Here is an 11,566-nt window from a genome sequence, read left to right on the forward strand (position 1 = left end):
GTGAGTCCTTATTGATACATTATTATCATCAGCCGTATTAAGTTTTCATCTAGGCAATCTATATAAGCACATGTTCTACTTTCAAGCAAGAGTTGAGCAATCGATACTGTTTCTTCTCCCTTTTTCCACTTCTAGTTCTTACTACGGTGCTAAACCACAGACAAGCCATACCGGATAACCCAGCAATTCGCGAATCAATGTGCCCAGCTGGGTGCCCCGAAGACACACGCCTCACTTGTACCCCAGGCATAAGCAGGACTAACCCACCACTCTCCTGTCCCGGGTGTCCAGGTCCCCATCTAAACTTGGACTCCAAGCCCCCACCTCTGAGTCCTGGACTCAGTGCGGTGCAAGGACCTCCACCACCTCCTCTTCCCATCAGTCGGTCCAGAAAGAGCCGGATCCGCGATAAGAGAGCAGCAAGCCTTCCCTATGCCCATACCCAAGTATGTGCTCGGGACAATAATCTGTGACTTGCCTAGAGTCATATGCTATGACCGGTCCTTAATCGACACAGACAGGGAAAAAGTGTAACCAGGCTATGCCCTATTGGCCGTAGGACACAACCCCTCACACCCACCAGTACCAAATCCACATCCCTACCTGGTCACCATTTTCCTTTCTATTATTTCATCATGATATCATAGTTTAATCACCTATTTGCGAGTAACGGCAGGTTACTCACGCTATTGACATCCTGAGCATAGCAGCTACTCGACCTGTACTAGTAGGACTCATGGTGGATATATTTATGCATATGGTTTCCATAAAATGCCTGTAACGTAAATGCATATCATATAAATATATTCAATAATCATTTAAAAATAGGGGTTATGCACCGGGGCTTGCCTTGGGCAAGTGCAGGGTCAGCAAGGTCAGTACCAATAGGCTCCTAGACTCCCTCCTGTGCGAAAAGCTCCTCCTCGTACTCCTTGATCACCTCGTCGTACTCTGGCTCACAAACGGGTACAAAGTCTACCTGTTCGTGATCTACATGAAATGATGATGCAATGATTAACACTACGGCAACAGCAACTCTCAATGCAAAAGTACCTCTATTAAACTACTAAGTGAGATCTACCCACTAAAGTCTAAGCTACGTACCAGCACACCTAACAAGTATGAACGTGACATACATTCTTATGACGACTACGAATATTCCTACTCCTAATGCCAATTTACGATACATACCTTACAATAAGGATAATAACTACGCTATTAAGCAACTCGCTCTACGGCTACCAATTTTACAGCAAGTACATAATATCCTAGTGAACATACTGTAAAATTTCTAAAGCTAAAACTATTACCGATTTGCCACAAGAATTCCTACAAACATTAATCTACATAATGCTAAGTCTTCTAATTAGAATATATGAGCCTATAATCATAACAGCTAGCTGTGAACTAAGTACACTAACAGATAGATGATATTTTTGCGATCCTAACAAACTTAGTTTCACTATTTTTGGATAACCATGCAATTTACTACGATTTATCGAAGTTGAATTTATTATAGAAAATAAATAAACATTTCTATTCTCAGGAAATAAGGAAAACTGGATTCTCCTTTGTCGGCCCACACGCATGGCTCGGCCCAGCGCGCCATCCTGCCCGCGCGGCCCACGCGGAGGCACGGCCCAGACGGCCAATGGCCCACGATGGGGAAGGCCTGCGCGCGTCGGCAAATATGCACGGGCACCCCCGACGTCCTAGATAATCTTAGCGAGCACCAGAGCACTATTCCCTCAGTCTACCGTTTTACATCTGCACCCTCCCAATTCTATGTCTTCACCGCGACTAAGTCCCTGGCCCCTAGGGCGCGCACCGGCGTGACGGCGCGGGCACTAAGAGACCACACCGGCCTCACCCGAACCTCTACTGCCTACCTAAGGGGTCGATAGGTACCTTGACGACAAGTAGAAGCTACTAGAGGCGACACGGCGAGCAGAGGCTCAGTCACAAACTCCCTCCCCGGCGGTGGCCCTTGACCTACAAAGGCAGACACATTCCCGTAAGCAACAGCGATGGCAAGGCCAGCACACGAGCTAGCGAGCACCAGGGAGTTCCCATGGATACCTTCATGTTGACGGTTCGGTCGGAGGTGGTCTAAGTAGAGCTAGCCATGTGCGCTCGCGGCGGTGCCCGACGGTGGCACTACCACGGTGGTGGGGGCTGGCCTGCTGCGATGCTACGACTGAGGTGCACGGGGTGCTTAGGAGGATACGGCGAGACTGTGGGTGCACTGAATTGCTACAAGATGCACTGTGTGGCTGGCTCACCGTCGAGGAGTGCTAGCGCGGTCTTATGGACCTGGTGGCGCGGGATTATGAAATCACGGCCCTGTGCAACGGCATACACCGCGAGGTGGGGACGGGACGCAGCCAGATGCCTAATGAAGTTGAGCCTAAGACGAATTTGAGTATACTTCTACGGTTAAGGCGAATTGAAGAGAATCGCCTCGGCGGCCAAGGAGTCAGCGGAGACAGGGGAGGTCACGGCGCGGCTTGTCTGCGGCGTCAATGCACGAGCCAACATCACCACTATGGAACAATAGGACAGACGGGACGTACCCACAGATGACTGCCTACATAGCCACAGTAGCAAAGCGATGAACGTGGTATGACGCCATTGCTGTGGGCAGCGCCAGACAACCGACGCAGAGCGATACGACGCGGAGGGTATGGCGGGGCAGGCGGACGTCCTTCGAGCGCACAACCAAGGAGTCAATGGAGCAGAGCTGGCCTTAGCCACTGGCGACATGTAGTGAATGACCTGGCGTGCTCCCGGCCAAGACAGTGCAGAGCAAGGTATGGCGCGGTAGTTTGGTCGGCGGGTAGCAGCGTGGCCGTGACCGGTAGTGACTGGGTTCATGGACAGCGCAGTGGCAGGCGGCCTTAGCGCGCGATGCCAGAGCAGCGCACGTGGCCGGTGGGACGGTGGATGCGGTGTGTGTGCGAACACGGCTAGCACGGTAGAGCGCTGGCAATGCCAACAGCGTGCCAGGCCATGGTGACCGCGCCTAGTGCCAATTTTAGTGACACGCACGCTTTTTAAAGCAGTGAGAAACCTTGTACGCAATGCTCCAATCGCTAAACTAATTGCTCGATGCGCAAGAAGGTACACTAAGCTATCTAACGGGGCCAAGATATCGTCCTACTGCTAAAGTCGATCGTTCCACAGAGCTTGCCAAAAGTGGCATCATCGGCCACTTCCGAAACTTACGCGAACGACGTTGAAACGAACGATTCCACGTCGGAATCCCAAACCCAGCCTACGCGAGGTACTAACCAGCTATCCTTGTTCGACCACACCTATTTTATCGCCGTTAGCCAAACATTCCTTAGCCCTTTTAGATTCCAGAACAATGCGATTACACAGTATTATATGAAACGTAACCATGGACTCATGTTTCGTACGAATGTTTCAAGTGCCGAACATCGAGGTATACTTCATGTCATACACATATGCACATAATTCCAGATGCTTATGAAATGTTTAAGCGAAACATTACAATGTAACACCAGGGTGTTACATGCTATCAATGAGAAGCCTTCTCTCTTCGAATCTTCATTATGCTTCATGGCTAAGGCCACTAAGGTACAATCTTGTGATGATGAAAGTGATGAAGAACATGATGATGAAAAAGAACATGAAAATGATAGTGATAGTGATGATGATGAGCCTACCAAAGATGAATTATTTGATATGCTAAAAGATGCTAAAGAACATTTTAACATTAAGAGAAGAGAATACAAGAGCTTGAATAAGGAGGTAAAAGCCCTTAAGCAAGCCCTTGATGAGCTCAAAGCATGTCATGAGAGGCTAGAGGAAGCCAATGAGAAGCTTGGCAAAGCTCACAAAAAGCTTGAAAAGCTCATTCATCTTTGCTTAATGAGCAAAATAAAAAGAAGCATGTTGAAACTTGTAATATAGGTTTAACTTATGATATAATTGATGAATCATTATCTATGCCTATCATTGTTGCTCCCACTAACCCTTCTTGTAGTACTTCTACTTCCACCTCATCTAGTAGTGACGGTCTCACTTGTGATGCCTCACTAATGGTTGAGAATGAGAACCTCAAGAAGAAGGTCGATAAGCTCACTCACACCTTGGCTAAGGCCTATGGTGGTGAGGACCGCTTGCTTATGTGCTTGGGTAGCCAAAGAGCTTCTCTCTATAAAGAGGGATTGGGCTATACCCCCAAGAAAGGCAAGACGGCCTTTGCTCTTCACAAGACTAGTGTTGTAAAGAACAATAGTCGGTTTTGCACTAGTTGCAAGCAAGTTGGTCATAAAGAGCATGAATGCAAAAACAAGAGCAAAAATGCTAATGTATCATCAATTAAGATTAATTCTTTCTATGTGCTTACTAAGGGTATAAATGGTGTAAAGGCTAAGTTCATTGGTAAACCATGGATGTGTTCAAAGAAGAAAGCTATTTGGGTACCAAAGAGCTTAGTGACTAACCTTCAAGGACCCAAGCAAGTTTTGGTACCTAAAAAGAATTGATCTTCTCTTGTAGGTCAATTACAAAGCTGGAGGAAGGCATTGGTTTCTTGATAGTGGATGCACTCAACACATGACCAGTGATGCAAGAATGTTCAACTCAATCAACACCAATGGCAATGATGGTTATGATAGTATCATATTTGGTGACAATGGCAAAGGCAAGGTCAAAGGACTTGGTAAGATTGCAATATCAAATGACATGAGCATATCCAATGTGTTGCTAGTAGAGAGCTTGAACTTCAATTTGGTATCCATGGCACAATTGTGTGATCTTAGATTCAAATGCATATTTGGGGTAGATGATGTAGAAATCATAAGTGTAGATGGCTCTAATTTAATCTTCAAAGGTTTTAGATATGAGAATCTATACTTGGTTGATTTCAATGCTAGTGAAGCTAGATTATCTACATGCTTGTTCACTAAGTCTAGCATGGGTTGGTTATAGCATAGAAGGCTTGGTCATGTTGGAATAAAATAATTGAATAGATTGGTTAAGCATAACTTAGTTAAAGGCTTGAAAGATGTTGTGTTTGAAAAGGATAAGCTTTATAGCTCTTGTCAAGCCGGCAAACAAGTTGGAAACACCCATCCCAAGAAAAACATGATGAGCACTAGTAAAGCATTTGAGTTATTGCACATGGATTTGTTTGGGCCAACATAATACACTAGTATCGGTGGAAACAAATATGGCTTTATGATAGTGGATGACTACACTAGATACACATGGGTATTCTTTTTTATGGACAAAAGTGATGTGTTTACAACATTCAAATCATTTGTCAAGGGCATTCACAATGAGTTTGAAACAACCATCAAGAGAGTTAGAAGTAACAATGGTAGTGAGTTCAAGAACACTAGAATTAATGAGTTGTGTGATGAATTTGGAATTAGACATCAATTCTCAGCCAAGTACACATCTCAATCAAATGGCCTTGTTGAGAGAAAGAATAGAACATTCATTGATATGGCAAGGTCTATGCTTAGTAAGTACAATGTGAGTTAATCTTTTTGGGCCAAAGCTATCAAGACGGCTTGCTATTGTAGCAATCGCCTCTATTGTCATCGATTGAAAGAGAAGATACCATATAAGCTCTTGAATGGTAGAAAGTCAAACATTGCATATTTTTGGGTTTTTGGTTGCAAATGTTATATCTTGAAGAAAGGCACTAGATTGGGCAAGTTTGACAAGAAATGTGATGAAGGATTCCTACTTGGTTATTCTACTACAAGCAAGGCATATAGAGTTTGGAATTTGGATAGTGGTACTCTTGAGGAAGTTCATGATGTTGAATTTGATGAAACCAAGGGTTCACAAGTAGAGAATGAGAACTTGGAAGATGTTAGAAGCATTCAACTTTCAAATGCCATGAAGAACATGGATATTGGTGAATTGAGGCATAGGCAAGTGAATGATGATGAAGATGATCAAGTGCAAGTGCTCTCTAACTCAAATGTGCAAGATGATACAAATCTAGTTAGTACAAGTGGCTCTCATAATAATGAACAAGATCAAGTGGCTAGTACATCATCTCAACCCAATGATCAAGCAAGTGTAAGCAATTAAGTTCTAATCCTCCAATCAACCAATGTTGCAAGGGATCATCCATTGGACACTATCATTGGTGATATTTCAAGAGGTATACAAACAAGATCAAGATTGGCTTCATTTTGTGAGCATTTCTCACTTGTGTCATCCATTGAACCAAAGAAGATAGATGAAGTATTGAAGAATGTTGATTGGGTGAATACTATACATGAAGAATTGAATAACTTCACAAGAAATCAAGTATGAGAGTTAGTAGAAAGACCAAAGGGACACAATGTGATTGGAACCAAATGGGTTTTTAGATACAAGCAAGATCAAGATGGAATAGTAGTAAGAAACAAAGCAAGATTGGTAGCACAAGGCTATACACAAGTTGAAGGTCTTGACTTTAGAGAAACATATGCCTCGGTTGCTAGATTAGAAGCAATTAGAATCTTGCTAGCCTATGCTTGTGCCCACAACATCAAGCTCTATCAAATGGATGTTAAGAATGCATTTCTAAATGGCTACATCAATGAAGAAGTATATGTTGTGCAACCTCCTGGTTTTGAAGATGATAAGAAGCCCAACCATATATACAAGTTGAAGAAGGCTTTGTATGGCTTGAAGCAAGCACCTAGAGCATGGTATGAGAGATTAAGGAATTTCCTACTCTGTAAAGGGTTCACAATGGGCAAGGTTGACACCACTCTTTTCGTCAAGAAGATTGGAAAAGATCTATTTGTATTGCAAATATATGTTGATGATATCATATTTGGATCAACCAATCAAGACTTTTGAAATGAGTTTGGAAAGATGATGGCTAATGAGTTTGAGATGTCCATGATTGGAGAGTTGAGTTACTTCCTTGGTCTTCAAATCAGGCAATTGAAGAATGGTACTTTTGTGAGTCAAGGCAAGTACATCAAGGACATGATCAAGAAGTTTGGATTGAGTGATAGCAAAGTCATTAGCACACCAATGGGAACCAATGGCAACTTGGATAGTGATGCAAGTGGAAACATGGTGGATCAAAAGTTGTATCGGTCTATGATTGGAAGCCTACTCTATGTGGCCACATCAAGGCCGGATGTCATATTTAGTGTATGCATGTGTGCAAGATTTTAAGCCTCACCAAGAGAAAGTCATTTGAAGGCTACAAAGAGGATATTGAGGTACTTGAAGCATACACCAAATGTTGGTTTGTGGTATCCCAAAGAAGTAAAGTTTGCGCTAGTTGGTTACTCCAACTCGGAATATACAGGATGCAAGGTTGAAAGGAAGAGCACCTCAGGCACATGTCAATTGTTGGGAAGATCACTTGTCTCATGGTCATCATAGAAGCAAAATAATATTGCATTATCAACCGCCGAAGCCGAATACATATCCACCGGTAGTTGTTGTGCACAAATACTTTGGATGAAGGCCACTTTGAGTGACTTTGGAATCAAGTTCAAGAAAGTGCCATTGCTATGTGACAATGAGAGTGCAATCAAGTTGACAAACAATCCGGTTCAACATGCAAGAACAAAGCACAATGATATCCATTACCATTTCATAAGAGATCACCAACAAAAAGGGGATATTTGCATTGAGAGTATAGGCACCGAAGATCAACTTGCCGATATATTCACCAAGCCATTGGATGAGAAAAGGTTTTGTAAGCTAAGGAATGAGTTGAACATATTGGATTTCTCAAATATGTGTTGATGCACCCCCACTCCTATGACATGCCTCTCCTTCAAGCAATCCAAGGTAAAAGATGATTGGCATGACATATATCCTTGCTAAGGACATGTTTAGTGCATCTAGTCATCTCTCCATTTTATTAGGCTCATTCATAAAAATCAAACGATTTTGATGTTTATATGGTATCACTATTGCTTCTATGCTTGACTTGATCTAGTGGTAGCATATAACATGTTTATGGGTTTGTAAACCTAGTGTTTGATCTAAAAAATGAGCTCTAAGTGTTTAACTCAACATGGTATAAGATAACCCTTATTTGGAGGTGTGAAGAAGCTTGTCCTTGGATCAAACCGGGTTAAATATCTTTGGCAAATGATCTAGATTGGATCAAATTTGGGAAAATGATCCTCACCCCATTGATTGACATTGATAATCTCTACCTATCTATATTTTGAACCTTTGTGGTCATTGATGACAAAGGGGGAGAGAAACAAAGATATAAGTAATAGGGGGAGAGTTTAACATAGGGGGAGAGATATGACAAAGGAAATGGACCAATTAAAATTTTGAGCACACAAGTAGGGGGAGCAAGCTCATAAACTTGTATGGTGCATTTGAATGTGCATTTCATATGTTTGCTTGCATGGCATAAGTTTTAAATTCAAAATATCCATGCTTATGTGATATATGCTAGTTGTAAGATTGAATGGTGAAATGAAATCACTATATAACTTTCTTTTCTAAGTAAGTTTTTACAAGTGGTATCTTTTCAAAGTATGTTTCCAAGTGATATAAAGCTAACCATGGTGCTAAGGATGGTATAATGGTGCACTCCGATTGGTATCATGCTTCAAAGGTCCATCTTTTATACCTTAGCATCATTTGGTAGACATTGTCTCCTATATTTCCTATCTAAGCATATGTGCAAGCTACAATCCAAACTCTTAGCACATATGTAGGGGGAGCAATTACTACTATTTGGGGTTTATGAAACTTGTCCATATCCTTTTACACATGGTAAATATGCTTGGGCAAGCAATAAGGATTCAATTGAATTTCAATTCATATCTTTGTGAAAGGGTTGTCATCAATTACCAAAAAGGGGGAGATTGAAAGCTCTAGTTTGGTTTTGGTGAATTAATGAAACCCTAAGTGCTAACCTAGTTTATCAAGTGATCATGAGATAGGTAACACACTTCAAGTGATGAAGCAAATGAAGATTATGGCATGATGATGATGATACCATGATGATGATCAAGTGCTTGGACTTGGAAAGAAGAAAGAGAAAAACAAAAAGCTCAAGGCAAAGGTATAAACCATAAGAGCTATTTTGTTTTGGTGATCAAGACACTTAGAGAGTGTGATCACATTTAGGATTGATAGCCGTACTATTAAGAGGGGTGAAACTCGTATCGAAATACGGTTATCAAAGTGCCACTAGATGCTCTAACTCATTGCATATGCATTTAGGATCTAGTGGAGTGCTAATACCTTTGAAAATGTTTGTGAAAGTATGCTAACACATGTGCACAAGGCGATACACTTGGTGGTTGGTACATTTGATCAAGGGTGGTGAAGTTTGGGAGCAAGGGTAAGAAACTCCACCAGCGGAGTGTCCGCCCGTTGAGTGCAGACAGTCCGACGGTGCCACCGGCGCCCTAGACAGAAAAGACGGAGGTCACTGGGAGTGACCAGACGTTGGCCACGGTTGGACCGGCGCGTTCGGTCAGATGTATCAGCGAAGACGCTGGCGTCGGTCAAACGACCGGACGCTGGGTCGCTCTGCGACCGGATGCTGGCAAGGTGCGTCCAGTCAGTGCTGACATACGCTGACGTGAGGCGCACATAGGAGACGTTGAATGACCGGACGCTGGGTGAGTCCGATCAGGCATGATCGGACGTGTTCGGTCATGAAAATTCATGTTTGAAACCTTACTGGAAACGACCGGACGCTGAGGTCTAGCGTCCGGTCACTTTCTAACTGACGCGTTCGGTCAACTGATGACCGTTGAAATCTGACAAACAGTATTTGAAGCAGGGGACACGTGGCGTGAATCACGTGACCGGACACTGAGGGCCAGCGTCCGGTCGATTGGACCAGAGCGTCCGGTCACCCCGCATTGTGCCCAGTGAAAGGGTACACCGGCTCTATTTTGTGGGGGCTTCTATTTAAGCCCCATGGCCGGTTGAAGCTCACACCTTTGGACATTTTCATTGACATAGCAACCTTGTGAGCTTAGCCAAAGCCCTCCCACTCATCTCCATCATTGATTCATCATCTTTGTGAGATTGGGAGAGAATCCAAGTGCATTGCTTGAGTGTTTGCATCTAGAGGCACTTGTTGTTCGTGTTTCACTGCGGGTTTCGCTTGTTACTCTTGGTGGTTGCCGACACCTAGACGGCTTGGAGCAGCAAGGATCGTTGAGCGGAGGGTGGTGATTGTCTCCGGCTCCGATCGTGGTGATTGTGAGGGGTTCTTGACCTTTCCCCGGTGGAGAGCCAAAAGGTACTATGGTGGATTGCTCGTGGCTTGTGTGATCCTCATCTTGTGTTGGTTGTGCGGCACCCTATTGAGGGTTTGGCGTGTGAAGTCAATTAGCGCATGAACCTCCAAGTGAGTGAATCGCCACAACGAGGACTAGCTTGCCGGTAAGCAGGTGAACCTCGGTAAAAAATCATTATGTTCATCATTGATTCCGAGGTGATTGGTCTTCATTGTTATTCATCCTTGTGATTGATTGGTTCCTTCATCAACACGGCGGTATAATCTTCTTGATCACTCTCTTTATATTACCGTAAACTAGTTGTCAAGCTCTTTAGTATAGCTAGTTGTGAGAGCTTGCATGCTTGGTTGGTGTGGCTCTTTAGTTAGCCTTTGAGAGCACACTAACATAGAGTAGTGTCATAGCTATTGTGTGAATAGATACTATCTAAACTAGAATTGTGATAGGTGGCTTGCCTTTTGAGTAGGCTAGCGTAACACTTGCTTCGCCTCATAATTGTCTAACCGTTTTGTTAAGTATTGTTGTAGAAATTTTTAATAGGCTATTCACCCTCCCTCTAGCCATTAGGATCTTTCACCTACACAACAAGATTTAAACAAAATATTAGTAACCTACTAACACAAATGAAGAAAAAAAGGTACGGAAAGAATTACTTACATTAAAACGACTGCATGTGTAGAAGCAATGCGCCGCTGTGTCCGGATGTCTCGATTGAAACATGTCGACCGAGAAACCACAATCACAGTTAGAGACAGGGAGGTCAGGAGGGACGAGGGCATCTTTGCTAGACGCGTTGGGGTATAATTCTCTAGGACGACCCCGTTTTTACCACAACTGCTCCCGAAACATGTCTTCCATCTAATAAAACGGATGTAATTTAACATCAATCAAAACATCACAAATCACTTAAAAGGAGAATCATTTGCATTACAACTAAAGTAATATAACCAACACTTGTAGGAACAAAAATAAACCTTACACTAAACATGGTAATTACAACTAAAGTAGTATAACCAACATTTATAGGAACAAAAATAAACCTTACACTAAACATTGTAAACATACTTCTAATCCTTGAATCCACCATTCAAACTAATATTTTCCTCAAAACCCTTACTACCAATCCTAATCCTTAATCCACCGTTCAAACTACTAATAAGAGCACCGTTACCTTGACCAAGGCTGAGGAGGAGCTTGGGGGAAGGTACGGAGGGGGGCGGCAAGGGAGGGAAGGGTGGCGGCCGGGCGCGAGGGAGTTGGAGGCGGCGGCACGGGCGCCTCGAGCGCCCTCACCTTCAGTCGGGCAGACAGACAAAGGAAGGGAGCCAGGGAGG

The sequence above is a fragment of the Miscanthus floridulus genome, chromosome 17 (assembly GCF_019320115.1).
Source record: "Miscanthus floridulus cultivar M001 chromosome 17, ASM1932011v1, whole genome shotgun sequence".
In the NCBI taxonomy this organism is placed as follows: Eukaryota; Viridiplantae; Streptophyta; class Magnoliopsida; order Poales; family Poaceae; genus Miscanthus; species Miscanthus floridulus.